This window comes from Camellia sinensis, chromosome 5 (assembly GCF_055761805.1).
Source record: "Camellia sinensis isolate YWXY chromosome 5, ASM5576180v1, whole genome shotgun sequence".
NCBI lineage: Eukaryota > Viridiplantae > Streptophyta > Magnoliopsida > Ericales > Theaceae > Camellia > Camellia sinensis.
This window is the reverse complement of record NC_138965.1, coordinates 92141863-92163955: the sequence shown is the minus strand read 5'-3', so window position 1 is coordinate 92163955 and position 22093 is coordinate 92141863.

The window sequence follows — 22093 nt, the reverse complement described above, 5'->3', positions numbered from 1 at the left end:
GTTTGTTCAAATTCATTACTTGCGTAGACCGCATGTTTTGCTTGCATAGACCGCATGTTTTGCTTGCGTAGACCGCATGTTTGTTCAAATTCATTACTTGTGTAGACCGCAGGTTTTGCTTGCGTAGACTGCATGTTTTACTTGCGTAGACCGCATGTTTTGCTTGCGTAGACCGCATGTTTGTTCAAATTCATTACTTGCGTAGACCGCATGTTTTGTTTGCGTAGACCGCATGTTTGCAATCAAACCCATTACTTGCGTAGACCGCATGTTTTGCTTGCGTAGACCGCATGTTTGTTCAAATTCATTACTTGCGTAGACCGCATGTTTTGCTTGCGTAGACCGCATATTTATAATCAATTCCATTACTTGCGTAGATTGCATGTTTTGCTTGCGTAGACCGCATATTTTGCTTGCATGGACCGCATTCCTGTGTTCAATTTCATTACCCGCGTAGACCGCATGTTTTACTTGCGTGGACCGCATGTTTTACTTGCGTAGACTGCATGCTCATGATCAATTTCATTACTTGCGTAGATCGCATGCTCATGATCAATTTCGTTGCCTGCATAGACCGCGCGCTCTACTTTCATGTCTGTACCTTCACAGTGTAGATATGCTTCCCACTCGCTTTGTGTTGTCGCGCATTTCGAGTAAATTATTATGAATGTTGCTAATGATATTGCACCTGTTAAGTTTGTTTTCTTTGCAGGCACGATATTGTATGTACGGTTCATTTGAGGCTGGTGCAACCAGACGAGCCGCACAGGTATTGTATCCTCCGAGTGAGACGTATTGAGAATTGCATAATTCTCTTACATCCTTTCTGCATTGTAGTGTAGTTCGGTGTATGCTAGCTTAAAATTGTCGCATGTATGCTTCATTACAGCTTTCTTTGCATGATCATAAGTTATGTCCGGCTCTGTGCATTGTCTTGCATTTTGCCCCTGCCTTCGGGCGCATATCTTGTTTGTCTTGGATGATTGTCTGAGTCTTCGGCCTTGTCAAAAATGGGTCGTCTCTAGGCTTTGACATTCACTCCCGTCATTGTTATGACTTTCGAGTTCTGTCAAAGAGGGGCAACTGTAGACACCCCATTTTTTACCGTCCTCAAGACTTGGACATCACCATTGGAATCCTTGTTTGTGTTCGTCTTGAGTTCCCGGAAGCCTTGGCAGCCCGCCTTGCCACAGGATCTCTTGACTCGACTGTTCCGTGTTTGGTTTTGGCACCAAACACTTCTGTTTTTGCCTTGAAGGGCAGGGAATGGCTTGTTGGCCATCCCCACATTCCACCGGCCTTCCCCTAGCATCACCGGCTGTTTATGGGTGCCACCGGCCATGGTTTCTTAAAATCAATGGCCGGCCGGCACTTTATTCTGCTGGCGACCTCTTTTGCTGGCCGGTGTGACTCCTTTGCACCCTTGAGGCATGGTGTGAGCCTTTGAACCCCCTTTCCTTCTAGAAGCTTGAACCCTTTGGCCAAGCTTCTTGGGGAAGCTTAGCCAGCTGTTTTAGCTTCTCCAAGAAGCCAAGACTCCTTTGAACCCTTTGCCCCTTTCATTTAGCTTCCTTGAGAAGCTTAAGTCATGGCCCTTTGCCTATTTAAGCACCTCTCTTCTTCCTTTGGAGAGGTTAGAGCTTTTGAACCAAAAAAACCAGAGCTTTTATATCTATATATCTGATACATTATCCTCTCTCTCTATATCTCCCTCTCTCTCATCCTTAGGGTGTGTTTGGAAGCCTAAAAGTGTATTTTGACCTTACTTTTGCACTAAAACACACACCATTACACCTTGCTCCGAGATTGAGAGGCATTGAGGGTTGTTTGTTGAGGTTTTGGACTGGTTTTGATCAGTAGAGAGTGGCTGGATCATCTGTTCTTCAAGGCTTCTTCAAGGGTGAGACACTTGCTTTAGTTTCCTCAATCTTACACTAGTTTTCTACCTGTCTTGCATGGTGATTTAGGCTTTGTGTTTAACATGAAAAAGTCTTTCATTTTTGTGCTTAACATCTTTCATTAAGGGTGTTTTGGCATTGGGGGTCAAACTCCTCCCCTTAGGCCTCTTTTGGCCTATTTTGGTGCCCTTTTCTTCAAGCTTTGTTTACTTTGTTGTGTTGGCCTTCTCACCACTGAAATCCAGTGGATTTTCAGTGGTGATGGAGTGATTTTGAAGTCTTGTGTAGGGGAGGGACACCCCTCTCCCCTTTGTCCTTCTTTTACCTTTGTTTTGGCTTAAAAGGGCAACATGCATGCTTGATTATTTTTGGTCCCATTTCAGAAGTTTTTTGGGTGTTTTGGGTCATATTATATCTCTGTCCAATGGTGGTTTGTTGGCCCTTAGCATGCATTTTATACTTGCTTTGTAATTCTCCATCTTGCCTAGAAGTGTGCTATGTGTTTAGCCTAGCATATCCTCTTGTTTTGACTTAACCTTGTGAAGTATTTGGCCATGTTTTGTCATGCTTAAAGTCTGTTGGCCACTAATTTTGTCATGTTTGGCATGCTTAATATAGTTGCTTTGCATTTTGGCTTGTAAGCCTTGGTTGTATGGGTCACCAACATGCTTAGCATAAGCTTGTTATCATCATTCGGCATCATTTAATATCATGTTTCAGTCCATATAATGTGATCTTACATTATCATTTGTGTCTCATTCATTGCCTTGAAGTGTTGTAGTTTTGCACCTTAAAGGGTGGTCATTGTGTATGCTACCATGCTTAAGCATTTGGGCTGCCATATCATGGGGCCACGGGGACTCATCTCACATGTTAAAAACCTTTTTTTTGTTGCTTAGTTCATGCCATGAGTGGCCTTGTTAGTGGTAACAAAGTGCTCCACTCTGTGCCTTAGTCCTTGGGCCTATTGGCATGCTTGTTTGCATCAGGTGTTTGTCCACTTTTTTTTTGGACATTTTTGGTCACTGTTTTGGGTGGGCTGAGGTCCCCCCCCCCTTTTGTGGTTTGGATCCACCATCGCATGATCATGTTGCATTGGATTCATGTTACCTATGGTATCTCATTTGCATGATTGCATATTATTGGCTAAGTTGCATGTCATGTTTTAGGTCATACGTTTGAATGCATCGCATTACACCTTGCATGCCTAGCATTGTGCATTTGGCATGTTTGTTTACTTAGCTTCATGTTGCACAACTTGAATCACAAGTGCATACATGCATTACATTGTTTGGTTTGGGGTGTCAAACCAAACTTGAGGGATAAGGGGTGTTTGTACTTCGAGTGACAAAACACACCTCAACCCTTGGTCACCGAGGCCCTTGACTTTGGCATGATAGGGTCTTGGTCCTCATTTGTGTGTTGCATGCATTTTTACATTGAATTGCAACCTTGGCTCCTTAGGCTATCATGCATCAAATGCACAATTGATAGCCCGAGGGTCAAGGGCCATACTCCCTTGAGTCCGTTACATGATTGGGAGAGTAGCCATGCATACACTTGCTTGAAATTCCATGCCATACACTGTCTGTCCTTGTTGCTGTCAAAAACCAGATTCTGCAGGGACTTTTTTGGCCAACCGGCAGTATAGAGTACCGACCGGCCATTGGTGAATGGCCAATGACTTCATCAGCAGCCGATGGATATTTTCAATGGCCGGTGGACATTTCCTCCAGCCGATGGTGTTCCACAGTGTTCAGGGGACCCGTCCCAGAACTTTGGCAATTTTTAGAGAAGCAGGGCATTGTAAACAGAGGCAGCAGTGGTATGGTACGGGCTTTCGGGGCAAGATAAATCCGAGCATGCATTCACGCATCCCGAGGCGGGGGGGCTGCGGCCATCTTCTCTTTGCATTTAATTTGTTAATTAGCTTAGAAATTTTGTAATATTTAATTTAGTATTATTTGTTCGGACTGTAATATTTATTCAGACCCTCCGAGCGAGGGCAATTATGTAATAAGTGTGCGTGAGTGTGTGTATGTCTTCCAACCCCACGTCTTTCTTCCCTTTTATTTACCTGCTTATGATGGTGGACTAGGGCATATTTAAATTAGCATACCTTATGCTATGCATGCGTGCATTCATACATTTGTCTTGCATGCACCAGGCTCAGTACATCATGCTAACTGCACTCGTATTTCAATTCCAAGTTGAGTATTGGTTAGTTGCAACATTTCACATGCCGTGTTTAGGATAGCCGAGCCTGTTTAGATCGCATCTTTGCATGTGTTGCATTAGCCATTTCAAATATGAACTAGGATCATGCATATGATTACTAACTGGTTTCTGTTTTGGCTTGGAGTACTAGGTGAGCTTTTATGCTTTAGCATGCCGCATGCGTGTGAGTGTTGCCATAATTGCATGATTATCATGAGGCTAGCTGCTTATGTGATATAACTGCTTGAATGCCTGTGGGTGAAGGTTGGATTGTTTGAGTTGGAAAAACTCGTTGAAATCCGTATTTTAGCCTATTTGCGAGTAGCAAATTCCAAAGTGCTTTTTAAGACAAACGGATATGCAATGCTTATTTCCAAATTAGGCAATCTAGTCTATACTTGTTTGTTGTGCGCATAACATAGTAATTCTAGGCTAATAATTGGAATAAGAACACATAACGTTTTCAATAACGGATATCACGGTTAGTAGAGGCCGGTCTTCGGATCGGGCGAGAGGGGGTGCTCATAGCGACCTTCCCCAATCGTACCCAAGTTCCTGAGCCGAGGCAACTTTGGTGATGATGGACACGTGGCCTTTGGCACCGAGTCAGGGTTTCCTAAATCCCCCCATAAAAAAATATTTAGGTGGCGACTCTGTATCTGGCAAAGCAGTCCATGTTTGGCACTTCTTTCAAAATATGTTTTCTCAAAACGATTTGCCGGATTTGGACTCTTTGGTTCAGACTTAGAACCGTGACAAATTGAGAGTCCGAACTGTAGTGAACCCAAAATGAACAGAACGGGACTTATCCTCCCGGGGCGTTCGGGGACGTCTACACAAACATCAATGGTTGTTTTGGTTCTTTCATTCACGAAAGAGAGAAGTGTCCATCGGTAGATTTCGGAAAACTTGGGCCTAAAGCTTTGGAGAATTCCGGGTGGCTCATCGTCATAGTTTCGACATTGGCATTTGTAGAGTCAACATTTCAAACAGAAATTTTGGGATAAAGATAGTGGTGGAAGAGGCACATCGGGTTTTCTTCAATTCGGGTATGGATTCACCATGTAATTAAGAGTTCTCATGTGTAATCTCTTTGTCTTATTAATAGATTGTTTTGTGGTTTTGGCCCGTCATTTTTTTATTTATTTATCACAATTGGAGGTGCTCCAATTGTGATTTTTTCCATTTTAAATCATTGTGCTAATTTGTTGTTGATTATTTGATTGGATTTGTTATTTATTGTTTAAATTGAATCATAATCACAAATCAATATCTCAGGGGTTTTTAGATATTTCAAATGCGTTTTTTCACCAAAAACTAGTTCTAACTCACTTCAGTAACTATCTACCTTTTCCAAACACTGATTGTTCTTGATTGAAGTGTTGGTATCTTCTATGTTATTATTCAATGGTATTAAACGATGGGGATATATTTTCTGAGTACCAACACGTGGCCAAAGGTGACGCCGACGTGTAAGTCAAGGTACCACGTGTCCTGGTTGTGACGCCGAGGTGATCTCGGATAAGCCAAGGTTATCTCCGAAGATATCGAAATCCGGGATAAGTGGATAAGGGACAAGAGTCCTAAAATGAGGAAGAACCTCAGCCTGGATAAGGATAAAGCTCTTAGGGAGTTTATCTTTATCTATTGGAGAGTCTAGGATAAGCATTGAACAGAAGTCCATTGAAGCTAGGCTTCTATGGGGACTAAGATTGAATTAACTATAAAAGAGAGGCACCATCATGGGTCTAAGGTACAAAATTTATATTCTGAACAGTGAGTTAAGCACTTGATTTATCTTTGAGAGATAATTGACTTGATCGTCGGAGTGCCCCCGGGTGGACGAACCACCGCCGAAATCTCTTATTTCTGTTGCAGGTCAATCAGGCGCCATCTATTCTACCAGTGCTCTCCAGCTGAATACTAGTTGGCAATGTGGTCAGAAATTCACTCACACAATTTGGCGTCGTCTGTGGGAAAGAAAGGAGAATAGATGGCCAACAACGGACAGAGGGAAAAGGTTGGGGACAAAATCTCTGCTGGGAACGGTAAACACGTTGACCCTAACATGGAGAAAGATGGTTGCAACAAGGAGACTCAGGACCAAAATCACGGAAAGAAGACGTTGGCCAGGAGGGCGACGTATCAAAGAAGTCAGACCGAAACGCATATTACAATGAGAACGACCTCCGGGTATGGAAAGATAGATGCCTGCGAAGGGACGAAGAGATAAAAGAGATGGCAAACAAATTGGCTAACCTGCAATCGGTCGTCAATTTTATGATTCAAAACAATGACATGTAGCCACTGTTCCCGTTGCAGGACACGCCGATTCCAACAGCCAATGCCCAAAAGGGAGAGTAGAAAACAATCCCTATAGCCGCCCAGCACACCAGGGGCGAAAGACACTCTCACCGGCCTTCAAGGGTGGTCGGGCGAGGAGAGTCGAGGAGGGAAGAATCTTGAAGGACACATCGCACCAAGGAGGCAGACCTCAAAGAACATCGGAATGTTCAAAGGCAAGCGCGGTGCTTCGACACAACAAATGGAGAAAGGTCGAAGAGAGCTCACAGCGAAGCTGAAAATAGTGCACCAAAAAGATTGAAATCAGGAGATAGCCAAGCTCTTGGGCAGACAAAGGAGGATTTGAGAGATTACCTCAAGAGGAAGCAACAAGATGCCAAAGTAACTTCCCCTGTTAAGCCGAGAACACCATTCTCGGCAAAGCTGCACAAATTTGAGGCCCCAAAAAGATTCAGTATGCCGAGGTTCCAGATATACCACGGAAAGTCAAACCCCAACTTTCATGTCAGATTATACCTGAACTCGATGGCACTGTACACTGGGAACGAGCCGTTGCTCTGCAAGGTGTTCCCCTCATCCTTCGGGGAGATTGCATCAGATTGGTTTCACAAATTGCCAAAGGAAAGCATGAAGACCTGGGAAGGCCTGGCCGAGATGTTCGTGGCCAGGTTCGTGACAAACAAACTATAGCCATTGAGGGTAGATGCCTTGATGGCTCTGAGAATCAGTAAGGATGAAGGCCTTAGGGCCTATGCAAAAAGGTACTATGAGGTGTTCAATCGAATACCCGAGTGCAACCAAGAAGTGGCGGTCGTATCTTTCAAGAACGGCCTAAAAGATGATTGTCCACTACGAAAGTCTTTGGCAAAGACATTGCCAAAAAGCATGGAAGAGCTCATGGCCAAAATTGAGAAATATGCCAGAGCCGAGGAAGACACGTCAGGAACTAAGGAGACAAAGCAAGAGAAAGGAAACGGCTCGCCGAAGCGAGGCCGAGGTAACAACGGATCCAACAAGCAAGAGGTAAGACTGAGGGCTGCACAGGCAGTAATAACTGTGTTCCGAATTCCAATTCACAAATTCCAATTCACAAAGTCCTCAAGAACCAATTTAGAAAACCCCTCTTTTCCATTCAAAAATCAACCCTAGGTTTAGCCCAAAATTCCCAAATCACTAGGTTCTATCAATAGACAAATAACTAAGATAAAAATCATACCAAAGGTTGAAGAAATCCCTACCTTAAAGTAGAAGACAAGAGAGAGCAAAGGTATAAACTTGGTAGAGCCGAAAATAATAACTCCTCTGATTAGAACGAAGCCCTCAACTTGGTCAACCCTTTTCTCCAAAGGGCTAAGATGAAGAAATCAATGGATTTGAAGTATTTGGAGCTAGAATATAAAAACTAGAGAGAGAGAGAGCTAAAGAGAGAGAGAGAGAGAGAGAGAGAGAGTGAGTGAAGATTTAGGTTTTTTAGAGACTGAGAGAAGTGAAAAAGTGACTCAAAATGCCCTTTTCTTGGACTGATATACGCGTAGACTGCTTAAGCGACGATAACACCGCCTGAACATCAGACACAATAAGTGACACCGCTCGAGCAACCAAAACTACCACTCAAGTGCACAATGACCCCCTCGTAGAAGTTTAGACTTGCAAAAGACCGCTTGAGCGCAAGAAATACCGTTTGAGAAAATATACCACACTTTCAGTAGTTTTCTAGACTGTAAAAGACCGCTCGAGCGCAAGAAAGTCCACGCGATCGAATAGGAAAAAATCTGGACAACAACTCGTGAAAAACTAACTCAAAACCTATTTCAAACACAACCATAACTCCTGAATAGCCAAACTCAATTACTAACAAGATGAAAATTAAATGAACAATAGTTAAAGACATGGATTCTTTGATTCAAAAACAAGAAATAGGTCAGGTCTAAATCAGAACTGTTATAATCTCTCCCCCTTAAGGAATTTCGTCCCCAAAATTAAAACCAACCAACAAACACCTAATGTAAATCAAACCATGGTTCATCCACACTAGTAACAAGAATAAACAAGGTTTTTCAACAACAACTGTTACAATTCAATTTTCTGAAACATATACAATGCTTATATATTACAACATAAATAAGATGTTCAACACTGTTCTCAAATATCAACAAATAGGTTTGGATACTTCTCACGGACATTTGCCTCATGCTCCAAAGTCGCTTCCTCAATCCTATGTGTTGCCATAGCACCTTAACCAGTGCAATAATCTTGCCTCGCACGACTTGGTCCCGATAGTCTAAAACCCGTACCGGACTCTCCTCATACGAGACATCCTCATTTACCTCTAACTCGGTCCAATCCAATACGTGTGAAGGATCAAGCTCGTACTTCCAGAGCATACAAATATGAAACACATTGTGAACCCCAAAAAGTTGGGGCAACAAGGCCAAACGATTAGCTACCTCCCCAATCCGCTCTAGAATCTCAAAAGGCCCAATAAATCTAAGAGACAACTTCTCGCTCTTCCCAAATCTCATTAACCCCCGTCTCGGTGATATTTTCAGGAATACATGATCTCCCGACAAAGGTCTACTCCTATGGTCGACATAGCTCTTCTGACGACTCTAAGTCGAAACCAACATCTTACGAATAAGTGTGACCTTCTCTATCGTTTCTCAGACTAATTTAGGACCTAACGTAGGTGCGTTACCCACCTTGGCCCAACACATTTGAGATCTATATGGTTGGCTATACAAGGCCTCAAATGGTGTCATACCAATACTCGTTTGGAAGCTATTATTATAGGTAAACTCCACCAAAGGTAAATGCCTTTCTCACGACCCTTTAAAGTCAAGAACAAAACCTCGAAGCATGTGCTCTAAAATCATAATGGTCTGCTCAGACTACCTGTCAATCTAAGAATGATAGGTGGTACTAAACATCAATCTAGTACCCAAGGCATTCTGTAGACTTTGCCATAACCAAGCTATGAAATGTGATTCTCTATCCGAAATGATAGTCACAAAGACCCCATGAAGTCAAACTATATCCCTAACATAAAGGTCGGCAAGATAATCTATTGAGTCACTCATGTGTATCGGTACAAAGTGTGCTAATTGAGTTAACCGGTCGACTATCACCAACACGGCATCATTACCCCGTTGAGTCCTTGAAAGACCCACAACAAAATCTATCGTGACATGCTCCCATTTTCACTTGGCTATAGGTAAGGATTGCAACAAACTCGCTAGTTGTTGATGCTTGGCTTTCACTTGTTGATAAGTAAGGCATCTCAAAACAAACAAGGCTATGTCGCTCTTCATCACTCTTCACCAAAACTGGCGGCTAAGGTCGTGGTACATTTTTGTGCCTCTCGAGTGTATGCAAGGCGTGAATGGTAGAATTCTCAGAGCACCTCCTCCCTACAAGATTTTGGCACAAAAAGACGATCCAAATACCTCACACTCGAGTAAAAATACATGTTCAAACTCTTCTCTACCTTTCCACTAGATATCTTCTGTTAGATGCCCTCTACTTCATGATCACCCTACCGTGCTTCTATAACTCGGCTCACTAGTGTAGATTGTGCAACTATAGTGAACAAAACGGTCGACTCAACGGACTTGCCAAGATGCAAGTCAAACTCGCCAATAGCACCCAACATCTCTCATTCCTAGATGTCAATCCTAGCTAGATTGCTTATGGATTTCTCACTCAAGGCATTAGCTATTACATTGGCCTTCTCCAGATGATAATGCAACTCGAAATCATAATCTTCCATAAACTTCATCCACCTCCTTTGTCTCAAATTCAAATCCTTCTGTGAAAATAGATATTTCAAACTCTTGTGACCGAAAAACACTTCAAATCTCTCACCATATAAATAATGCCTCCAGATCTTTAAAGCAAAACTCACCATGCTAGCTTTAGGTCATGAGTAGGATAATTTCTCTCATGTGTTTTCAACTACCATAAACTGTATGCTACCACTTTCCCCTTTTACATCAACACACAACCCAAACCTTCTTGAGACGTATCGCAATAAACTGAATAACCCAAACCCCTCTCCAGAATAATCAATATTGGAGTAGTGTTGAGTCTAACCTTAAGCTCTTGAAATGACTTTTCACAAGTCTCACTCCACACAAATTTAATCCCCTTCCTTGTCAATCAAGTCAATGGTGAGGCCAATCTAGAGAAGTCTTTCACAAAATGTTGGTAATACCTGGCTAAGCCCAAGAAACTCCAAATCTCAAAGGTATTCTTAGGTTGTTCCCAATCTTGCACGGCCTCTTATCTTAGAAGAGTTTACAGTCACTCCTTTCCTAGACACCACAAGGCCTAAGAACTTAACTTCTTTTAACCAAAACTCGCATTTTTCAAACTTAGCATATAGACTGTGTGTTCTAAGCAACTCAAGTACAATCTGCAAGTGTTTCTTGTGTTCCTCCTCGGAGGCTGACTAGATTAAGATGTCGTCAACAAAGACGACAACGAAATGACCTAAGAACTCACAAACAATTCAATTCATCATATCCATAAACAAAGCCAGTGCATTGATTAGCCCAAAAGACATCACTAAGAACTCATAATGGCTGTACTGCGTACAAAATGTCATCTTTTGAATATCCTCTTCTTTTACCCTTAACTGGTGATAAACCCGATCTGAAGTCAATCTTAGAAAAGCAACAAGAACCCTTCAACTGGTCAGACAGATCATCTATACGAGGTAATGGGTACTTGTTCTTAACAGTTACCCTGTTCAACTTTCGATAATCTATGCACAGTCGCAAAGTGCCGCCATTCTTTTTAGCAAAGAGAGTCAGTGCTCCCCAAGGCAATGTACTAGGGCAAATAAAGCCCTTATCTATCATCTCTTGGAGTTAAATCTTCAACTCATACAACTCAGCGGGTGCAAATCTATATAGTGTCATGGAAATCAATATCGTGCCGGGCACTAAGTCAATGGAGAACTCAATCTCTCGATGGGGTGGCAAACTAGTAAGATCTTCGGGAAAGACATCTAGGTATTCACAAACTACCTTCGACAATTCAACTTAGGCCACATCACTCTTATTACCTAAGAAAGTTACAAGGGTACAAGTAAGCTCGCCCCGACCATGTGAGTCATAAACTGGTGACAAAACTCTATCAGCTCAGTTCCCTAGAAAATAAAAAAAATCACCACTCGAGATGCACATCGTAACTCTCTAACGGTAATAATCTATAATAGCGTGATGCGAAGACAGCCAGTCTATGCCTAAAATGACATCGAAACTCGACATGTCTAACAGCACAAAAGCAAAAAGAAATCGGCGATCGACAATCTCTATCTCATAACCACGACATCTCCAATCCAAGACATCCTTACCCCCAACTGGCCACTCTACCTTGAGTAAAGAGTCTAACTGAGCCATCTCTAATCCCAAAACTGATGCGAATGAAGATGAAATAAAGGAATGAGATGCTCTAGTATCAATCAACACATTGGCAATAGAATTGAACAACAGAAAGTTGCCTCTCATAACAGAAAGTACTAGAAACTAATCTGGCATGAAAATAGTATACACATGCCCTATGGGTCTTTGCTTTACCTACTCACCCCTTGAAGCATAACACTAATACATTGATTTAGTTGAAGACGCTCCGTGAGTGGCCCTCGAGGCCTATGTTGAATGGGTAGACTGATGGCTCTATGTCTGCCTCGAACCAAATGCACTAGATATGCCACCTGCCTAAGGAAAAAACCTCCTCAAGTGTCCCCAACTACCCACATTGATAACAGGTAGGTGGCTGCCCTCTTCCCTGACTCTGGCTTTGAGATCGAGCCGAAGATAGTGCTGACTGTTACCCTCCTCCTCTCTGCGAGTAAACTAAGGACTTGGGGCCCAATTGACCACACTTGAAACAAGTGATCACATGTTGACTACTTCTCCCTGAACCATAACTCGGTAGATGAAAAATGGATTTTAACTGTGCTGCCTGGGACTGCTATAGGATGGAACCCCTATGTCGTTTGTTGTCTCGAGTCTTTTCCTGAACCTCCTGACTCCTCCGCTTGGAGCCTCTCATCTGCTCGAAGCATAAGACAGATACATTGATTGAGCCGAAGAGGCTCCTTGAGTGGCCCTCGAGGCCTTTGTCGAATGGGTAGGCTGATGGCTCTGTGTCTGCCTCGAACCAGACGCACTAGATATGCCACCTAGTTGAAGGCAAAATCTCCTAAAGCGTCCCGACTGTCCACACTAATAACAGGTAGACAGCTGCCCTCTCCCCTGACTCTAGCTCTAAGATCGAGCCGAAAATAGTGTTGACTGTTACCCTCCTCCTCTCTGCGAGCAAACTGAGGACTTGTGGCCCAACTGACCACACTTGAAACAAGTGATCATACATTGACTACTTCTCCCTAAACCATAACTCGGTACAGGAAAAATGGATTTGAACTATGCCACCTAGGGCTACTATAGGGTGGAACCCCTCTGTCGTTTGTTGTCTCGAGCCTCTCTCTGAACCTCCTCATTCCTCTGCTTGAAACCTTCCATCCACTCCTTCTTCGCATGGATCACGACTTCTAAATAAGATGCCGCTTCCACAAGGCAACTGTAATCCCTAATCATAGACCCAACCACCTTGAAAAGGAGCCTAATCCTCAACCTCTTCTCGAACTCAATACAGCAGCGCTCTTAATCACTACAAGTTCCGGTGCAAATCTGGAAAGGCTAGTAAAAGCTACCTCAAACTTAGCTACAGGTGTGTTTAGTTGCTTGAGCTTCAAGAACTGATCTCTTAACTTGTGGGAGGCAAAAATTTGTCTTGGAAAACATTAACAAAGGCCCCCCAAGTCACTCCAATGCACCCTCATGCATACTTCTACCATTGATTCGCATCTTCTTTCAGCTAGAAGGACGCCGAGGTCACTCTCAAACCGTTGTCCTCGATGCCAAGCATCTCAAACATCTTCAACAACTACTCAAGCCACTCATCTGCCTTCAGTGGCCCTTTCGGATCCCCCAAAAACTCATTCGGAGTTGACTGGAAGAACTCCCTCTTCAGAAAAGACGGCTTTGTCTCAGCAACACGGGCCTAGACTTGATTTTCTACGCTGAGAATTTCCACGGATTCCCGCAAAGCTCCAGCCATTTCACTGGTCAAAACATCTATGGCTTGGACCTGCTGGCTCAGCCACGTTGGCCTAACAAACTCCCTCCTCTTGCACCAGAATATTATTCTGTAACGGCACCTCCTACTACCTAGGCCTACCACTACTACCACGTCTTCATCCTGACATCTTAATAAAGGTAACACAATAGATTAACATATTTACAAAAGTGTTGAAGCTAATTCACTCACATTCTAATACGATGGATAACAAATAATTCAGTCCACATAAACACCTAATCACATAAACACAAACGAACTTCCTTTCTTGATAATGACCGTCTCACGACATCACCAGAGTTCTAGTTAGAAATAGTAGTGATCAATTACTTGTATAATATGACTTCTAGAAATTCGTAAACCCAATCAATATCTTCAAAATTAAATCTCATACTCATTTAATCACATAAGCATGTTATCACATAGCATACTAGGTTCACTTCAAATATCATCTAACCAGATAACCCATTGTGGTAAAAATCACATCCCACGATCCCAAAGTATTGAAACTCGGTAGCTCTGATACTAAGTTGTAACGCCTCGAAATAAATGACAATAGCCCGCTTGGTAATATTCTTTACAAATGATCAATAATAACATAACTTCTATTCTATTCATACGTTCAATCAATACAAAAGATGACATATGCGATATACATTCATAAATCTTAGATTCTAAATCTATAGCATATGACCTGGATGCATGAATTAAAATAATAGTGTAACCAAATAATTACATGCCCTAATGGCTATATCTTTCCAAGTTGATGCTTGGGTACAACAAAATGAGTTCAACTCAATACAACAAAAGCCCAAGGCTTATACCAAAAAAAAAAAAAGGACATTACATCAAATAGAAAAAATAAAGCCCTTAGCTCTAAGTCCTCCTAAACTACATCCTTGTTAGAGGAATATCATCTGTACCTGAAAGTTGTTTTCTACATAGGGTGACCCAAAGCCCAGTAAAGCTACTCTAACATAATATATGAATCTTAACAAAGTTATAAGGTGAATGCACATGCATGCTATTTGTCAAACATTTCACATTTTTCATCTCAACACAATGCAATGCTAGATTATATATCAATTCATGAAAATAGTTCTTTTATAACAGAAAACAGAGCAGTAGATACAAAACACAAGAAATCTCTAGAAACGTGTTTGCCAGTAGGCAATGCAAGCACTACCAAAGCCAATTTACCGGACTAACCAAAAGAATCGGCACCTAACCGTGCGAATTTCTGGACTTTCACCAAGGACACATAGGCCAACATCATAACCACAAACACACCCTCTAACCAGATTCACCAAGATATTTACCCATTTCTCTCAAAACAAAACATTTTCAATGTTTGAGTAAGTAACAATGTTCAATGCAAAATGAATGAATGATTAGTTTCAATTCACCTAATCCCCATGTAATTTCTACAACAATCAAAGTTATCCTCCACCGATAGTACAAAACAGATATTTCTAAACAATAGATAATTTCCAACAATAGATATAATCTCTCTGTTTTCAAAATGGGAATGGTATTACATATCCAACTCCACGGTTATCATCAATATATACATTGGTCCATTCCTACCAATCCCAACATCGTTTTCCATTTTTTTTTCACAAAACCAAATATTCGTAATATTTGGACCAAAACCACCCCTTTACTTACAAAATCAATTTTAAGTAAGGAAATCCACCATTTTAACATATCTCAACCAATAATACATCCCACAACCTTTCTCAATAACCTACTTAGAAAACCTCTCTTTTTAATTCAAAAGTCAACCATAGGTTTAGCCTAAAATTCCCAAATCACTAAGTTCTATCAATAGACAAATAACTAAGGTAAAAAGCATACCAAAAGTTGAAAAATCCCTACCTTAAAGTAGAAGACAAGTGAGAGAAAATTTAAAAGCTTGGTGGAGCAAAAACCAACAACTCTGATTAGAACAAAACCCTCGACATGCTTTACCCTTTTTTTCCCAAAGGGCTAGGGTGAAGAAATCAATGGATGGGGAGTATTTGGAGGTAGAATGTAAGAGAGAGAGAGAGAGAGAGAGAGAGAGAGAGAGAGAGAGGGAGGGAGAAAGGATTTTGTGTTTATAGAGAGTAAGAAAATTGAAAAAGTGACTCAAATTGCCCTTCTGTCGGACTAATATATGCGTAGACCGCTCGAGCAACCAAAATACTGCTCGAGCATCAAACACAATAAGTGACACCGCTTGAGCGACCAAAACCACCGCTCAAGCGCACAATGACCCTCTCTCAGAAGCTCAGACCTGCAAAATACTTCTGGAGTATAATAAATACCGCACGAGTGAATATACCACACTTCTAGTAGTTTTGCAGACTGTAGAAGATCGCTTGAGGGTAAGAAAAATCACTCGAGTGAACAGGCAATTTGGGCAACAACTTTTGAAAAACTAACTCAAAACTTGTTTAAAAAACAACCATAACTCCCAATTAGCTAAACTCAACTAGTAACAAGATGAAAATGAAATGAACAATAGTTAAAGACATGGATTCTTGGATTCAAAAGCAAGAAATGGGTCATGTCAAATCGGAACCGTTACACAGCCATTACGACGACTGAAACCTTTTTTGAAACCTCACTCTTTGATCTTTGTCAAAAAGCCTTATTAAAAAGTAGTTCATCTAAAAATTTAACAAAAAAAAAATAGTAAGGTCACTTATTGGCCTAATCCTATTAATTAAACATATTTACCTAACTGATAAATTTATCACTGTAAATTTATTCATTAATATCCATTATCTTTACTCATTTCACTCACTCACTCACTTACAAGAATCCACCACCCTCTTCCAAATACACAAAAGAACAAGAGAGACTAATAAATTTATCACTAAAAAATAAATTTAAATCTGAAACAAAGGAGGCAGTGGTGATATGGTGGTTGTGTAGATCAGTGCTAGTGGAGTGTAGATCTACGACGGTAAAGTGTAGATTGAAAATGGTAGAGTACAGATCTGCGATGATGGTGGAGGTAGTTGGTGAATGGTGGCTGCATCAAAATGACAGTGGTGGTGGTGGGTAGATGACAATGGTGGTGTGAAGCTTTTGGAAAAATGGTGGAGAGAGAGAGAGAGAGAGAGAGAGAGAGAGAGAGAGAGAGAGAATAAGAGAAAATAAGAGAAAAGATGGATGATGGCAGTGATGGTGGTGGTAAACAATACTGGTGTGAAGCTTTTGAAACTATGGTAGAGAGAAAGAAGCTTTTTTGAAAAATGACAGAGAGATAGAGAAGAGAATAAAAAGGAACATAAAAGAAGAACTAAATATGTATATGTATTGTAAGACTTATTAGTGCATTCAGAAAGTCAATAGAACTTAGTAGTATTTAAGTCTACTTAATGGGACTTGTTACTCCAAATTATTATCCATCCTCTTTGATCTTTGTCTAAAGTTTCATTAAAATAGTTCTTGTCTAGAAACCTAACAAAATGCAAAAATTCATTTTCCAAAGGCCAATAAAAAAAAAGGTTATTTACAAGTCGACCCCTTAAACTATTAAAAAATATCACTTTGACCTCTTAAACTATAAGAACATATAAATAGATCCCCTAAACTATTGAGAAGTATCACTTTGACCCCTATACTATAAAATTGTACAAATAGGCCACCTAAACTACAAAAACATATCAATTGGACCCCTTAATGGATGGTTCAAAATGAAACACGTGAATAGTTTAGAAGGTCCATTTGTATACTTTCATAGTTTAAGAGGCAAAGTGATACTTCTCAATAATTTAAGGGGTTCATTTCTATGTTATTATAGTTCAGGGGATCAAAGTGATATTTTTCAATAGTTTAAGGAGTATCCATGTAAATAGTCCCCAAGAAAACATTATCTAGCAAAAAAACAAACTTTAAGGTCCAATAAAAAAGTACCCTTATTGTCTAAGGATTCCTAAATAATTAATGTAACGCCCTAGAATAATAACCATAATTCATCCCATGACAATTATTAAATAACGATACAGTTCTGAATATAGTATCCTTCCATTCATATGATTTTATTGTACAAAAGGTAACACATGCAATTATACATTTGTAGACACCCCATTTTTTACTGCCCTTAAGACTTGGGCGTCTCAGGTTGATCTCTCGATGATGAAATATTACGCTGTACAATTGTTCAAGTTCCTCAGCAAAAATGCTTCGATTTTCCAACTCCAGTGCCTAGAACCTTGCACCTCCTTTGAGCCAAAACCTATTTATTTTCAAGCCTGACCACCTAGAGGCTTGCTGGCCAACAGGTGGCTGGTTGGCTAAAAATTAGTGGCCGACCGTCCTTTTACTAGCCGGCTGGCTATGTTTCTCGACTAGCAGATATTTTGTTGCCAGTTGTCCCCCCATGTGCATGCACTACACCAGCTGTCTCTATACAACTGTTTTCAATAAAGGCATTGGTTTTTCTATATATACATGACCACCCCTCTTGAAATTAAGTTAGAAAAAATTACCAAAGGCCAAAAACTTGTAAGACACTCTCCCTCTATATCTTGCAATCTATATACTCTCTCTCTACACTTCCTATACCAAAAATTTGGCTCTTCTTGCTGAGGTTCTTAAGCTGAAATCTCAACCCTTGAGAGTGAATATTTTATGGCTTGTGAACAAAGAAGTTACCCCTCTTCAAGAGGTATAACTTCTACCATCCTTCGACTACTTCGTCATACTCTTTTCTTGCTGATTTCATACTGTTTTTATGGGTTGAAACTTGTGACTTGAAGCTATTAAAGGTGGAGGGGTTAACCACTCTTCTTTGAACCTTGTTCTCTAAGCTTTTGTCCTTGTGTTTCCCATCTATTTTCCAACTTTCTACCACTGTTTTTCAAAGTTTTTTCAGAGGCTAAAAATGTGGTTTTGAGTTTCAAAAGGTGGAGGCGATAGCCACCCCTCCTTAGGCTTGCTTACAAGCTTCATTTCTCAATTATTTTAGTTCACTTTTCTATCTTTTTTATGCTAATTCCAACATTGTTTTGTGAGTTTTAGGATTGTTTTAGTGTGTTTACTTCATTTGTGCTTTGTATAATATGCATGTAGTGTTGTAGTGCTCATAGGTTTCGCGGTTTAGGCCTTAGATACCAACCTATTTGAGTTGATAACTTTCATTTTATGCTTTCCATACATGTGCTCACACTTGTAATAATCATCTCTGCACTCTTCCTCCTTTCTTGGTTCTTTTTGTTTGAAAGAGTTGTGTCAAACGAGTGTTATTTAAAGCATGCGAAAGAAACCCTTCAATGCTTAATGGTTTAATCTCTTCGGAGGTTCATTATCAAGGCATTACATCTCTCTCGTGTCAAAAACAACTTCTTGTTTGACAATTCCCTTCATTTAGTGGACTTAATTCTCATTTTGGACTAAATGATTAAAGAATGGAAAGTTAATTAAAAGAGGCTAATAAAATTGGACTAAAAGAAGCAAGAGAATAAAATAAAGTCGGGTGCAATCGAACGTTAATTGAGCCCATTTTATACTCTCTAGTGATGATAATGGCTCAAGAATCAATGCCTACCACCCCTCTTGAGGTAACTCCATGATAGGGAGGAGGTTTTGTTGGTCTTTACTTTCCATTTATTAAGACTTTGTCCCATCAATTCATAGATCATGACACAACGAGTTTGCGTCAACTGATGGTTTGCGAATCGAGTCTATCCCTCCCTAGATCTGTTCCATGATAGGGAGAGGCAAAAAGGACAAATATCTCCTGGAAATACTCTGTTTGTGCTCTGTTTCTTTTCTGTTGCAGCAGGGCAAACTCCCAAAACAGTGGCCGATCGGCCACCTAACCATCCGGTCGACCACTTTTTCTGGCCGGCTGGCCACTTCACTTTATACAGACAGTGCCATTTTCATGGAAGAACAGAGTAGAGGCTGGGGCTAAAACAGATCATTTTTCTGACTACAAAATAGAACAGTTCTGGCAGCAAAATAGAGGTGTTTTAGGGAGGATATTCCTGTTCATGCATGTGCACTTCTTTACTCCCCGTGGCTCGTAAAATTAGCGCTTTAATAGTAGTGTATTATAATTAATTACTCAGATTCCTTTGAACTTGTAATAATTAATTAATCTAGCTTATTCATTCATTTAGATTTGTAATAAGTTGTTAAATTGGACACTTGGACATTCGGACCCTCCTGCGTGAGGGCAAATATGTAATAATGAGTGTATGTCTTCCAACCCCCGTTTCTTTCTCCATTTTATTTATTTTTTTATAATGGTAGCATCATGTTTTACATTCTCACGTCATTGCCCTGACATATATCTATTTTTGCACGCATAAGGTTCGGCTCATCATGCTAATCAGTGTCAATTTCAAACTTCCTTAATCGAATACGTGCTTTTATCTCATACCTTGAATTGACTCACATGCTATACTAGTAGCCGAGTCTATTAATTGCATGTTGTATACGTTGTATTAGTCATGTTGCATTGCTTAGGATCATGCATTTTTCTACTCGTTTTTGTTTTTTTTTTGGCTTACCTCGGAGTACTAGGTGAGCGGTTTTGCTTTAGCATATTGCATGAATGTTAGTATTGCCATATCAAGCCTGTTTACCATGAGACTAAGTGCTTAGTTGATATACCTATTTGAATGCCTATGGATGAAGGCTTTTTTGCTTAAGTTAGGATAATTTGATTAATGCACATGTGAGATCACTTTTTCAAGTGGTATATATTCAAAACACTTTTCAAAACAAACATGAAATCAAAATGTTCCAAAGTGAGTGAAATAGTCTATACTTGTGTGTATCACATAGTAATGTTAGCATAATAATTGGAACAAGAGTATATAATGTAAATAAAAATCACATCATAATTAGTAGAAGCTGAGCTTTGATCGGGTAAGTGGGGTGCTCAATTCATGACCTTTCTCTCTTGTACCTAAGTTCCCGAGCCAAGACACTTTGGTGATGACGGATAAGTGGCCTTTGGCACGAGTCATGAGTTTCCTAAATTTTTCAAAAAATATTTAGATGGCAACTCTGAAATCTTGCAATGCGGTCCATTTTTGGCATTTTTGGTTAAAAATCGATTTTCCACAAGATTTTCCAGATTTGGATTCTTTTTTTGTTTTTAATGTTTCACATGGCACTTGTGAAATCAGATTTAGAACCACGGGAGTCCGAACTGTAAAGCTATCGTATCTGAGGAGACTAAACCCCTCCAAGGATTACAAAAAGCAAGCTACAGTTTCTAGTGACTCTGTTGGGAAATTAGAGAACATGACTCGAACTTCATGATGTAAATTTTTATCTACACTTATATGTTCTTTGCATTGCATTTGTATTGTTACTCTAAGTCACTGTGTTTTCCATCTGTCATTCTTGGATGATTTGTTAGAGACTTGCCTAAAAACCTTGCCAAAAGGCTGGCCGGTTATGGGCTTTGCCATGTTGGAAACACAATCCATGCATCTGGATTACCACTGTACTGCTTGATCCACCTTTAACTTCTCGATGTTAGGTGTGAGAGGTACATTAGGTAATCTTGCCGAGGTACCACTTTTGACCATTTGGCCTAACTGCATGTAGTAAAGCCATAGTGACTGTTCTAACTTAAGACAAGATGCTCACCTTATACAGGATGTGAAACTACTTGCTTGAAGTAGTAAAACCTAGATGATATCAAAATCTAGGATAGGGTAACCCTACCCCTTATAGGGGTGTTTTGGCTCTCTTTTTCCTGGTATGTGCTTTTACAGTGATACCGTACAAGAACGCATCATATCAGTGGTACAAAGGTGATATCAGTTTTGGGGGCAGAGTTCAGTGAGAAATACAGTGTTTCAGTTGTGATTATATTTGTTGCGAAGTGAGCCGAAGTGCTCTTCGATTTTTTATTATCATTTCTCTTTTCTTTCTTTTGCTAGGTAGTTTGCAATCATAGCTTCAGACAGACCTGATATCCCCCAAGTTTTGTGGACTCGCTCTGGCAAACTTTGCAAAACCCAAGACCTTGTTGGTGGTCAGCCAGTGTTAGTCTCTCTTTCACCAATTGTTTGACGAAGTAAGAACATGTAGGTATCAGCACCGACACAGATTACCCAACAATCACCTGTCTGTTCTCACCAAATCAGTTCACCAGCATCTAACTCTCCCAGACTTGGATGATTTGTCATTCCTGGATGATTTTTCAGTCCATCTGCGATTCCTGGATGATTTGTCAAAGACTTGCCTAAAAAGCTTGCTAAAAGGCTGGCTGGTCGTGGGTTTTGCCATGTTGGAAACACAACTCTTGGATCTGGATTACCACTGTACCGCTTAATCCACCTTTAACTTCTCAATGTTAGGTGTGAGAGGTATATTAGGTAATATTGTTGGGGTACCTCTTTTGACCATTTGGCCTAACTGCATGTAGTAAAGCCATAGTGACCGTTCCAACTTAAGACAAGATGCTCACCTTCATACAAGATGTTGTGAAACTACTTGCTTGAAGTAGTAAACCCTAGATCATATCAAAATCTAGGATAGGGTAACCCTACCCCTTATAGGGGTGTTTT